Source organism: Hylobates moloch, unplaced genomic scaffold, assembly GCF_009828535.3.
Source record: "Hylobates moloch isolate HMO894 unplaced genomic scaffold, HMol_V3 SCAFFOLD_1, whole genome shotgun sequence".
Classification (NCBI taxonomy): domain Eukaryota; kingdom Metazoa; phylum Chordata; class Mammalia; order Primates; family Hylobatidae; genus Hylobates; species Hylobates moloch.
The window spans coordinates 221,277,974-221,278,909 of NW_026652276.1; the positions used below are offsets into that span (position 1 = coordinate 221,277,974).

The 936-nt window shown below is 50.6% G+C and overlaps 1 non-coding gene across 1 annotated transcript; it reads right to left on the bottom strand.

Annotated features, from left to right (window-relative positions):
- Positions 1–215: 215 nt before the first annotated feature.
- LOC116809796 (U6 spliceosomal RNA) lies at positions 216–324 on the bottom strand. The gene has a single exon (XR_004369981.1). It is a non-coding gene; the product is annotated as a U6 spliceosomal RNA (small nuclear RNA).
- Between the last annotated feature and the right edge of the window lie 612 nt (positions 325–936).

Here is a 936-nt window from a genome sequence, read left to right on the forward strand (position 1 = left end):
CAGTTCTTAACATGGGCTGCCCTGGGGGAAAGGGGTGACCTTGAGCAAGGAGGGCAATTCCTGGAAAGGGACTCAACTAAGAGCAGCAATCAGCCACCCATGTCTCCAGCAGCTGGGGGAATGAGCACCCACAGAACCCAGTACTGAGGATGGGTCATTTACATAACAAAGGATCAGTGGTTGCCTGTTCTCATTTTGTTTCACATTATTTTAATTTTTTAATGGAATACTTAATGAATTTGCATGTCATCCTTGCACAGGGGCCATGCTAATCTTCTCTGTATCATTCCAATTTTTTAGTATATGTGCTGTCAAAGCAAGCACTTGTTTCACATTAGATGATAAAGGTGTTGAGGGAAAGACTTGCTCTTCCAACTCTATGTATCCCCCACAATGCACTTGCTCATGATAAAGTCAGGGCCTCCCCAGACAGGATTACCAGCTGCACCTGTAATGCCCATATCTAACGTCCTACCTGGCACAGGGATGCCGGCATAATAAACGGGGCTGCAGAGGAGCATCATCCTGGCTTGTGATTCCTCGTCTTTCTAGATTGCTGAAAATCAGGAGCTGAGGACCACGGAGCACTCAGAATCCCCACAACTGCTGACCCAGAACCTTTAGCACAGTGGGTCTCAGAGAGTGGCTCACTAGTTTGAGACGTTAGGCTTCAGCAAAGCGGCACAAGTGCGGGCGAAGGCAACCTGGAGCTGTGGCTCTGCATGGGCCCTCGCCTGGCCAAGGCAAGGGACAGGACAAGAGCAGGAAGGAAAGAGTATCAGAGGTCAGTGTATCCATCCAAGGGCTCAACCTGGCCAGGGGCAAGGCAGAGGAGCCAGGCAGGCCCTGCTGCTCAGCACAGCTGCAATGCCACCTGAGTGTGACAAAGGTGCCTGTCACTGTCCCTCCTCCTGTTCTATTCTAAGGGTCTCTGTG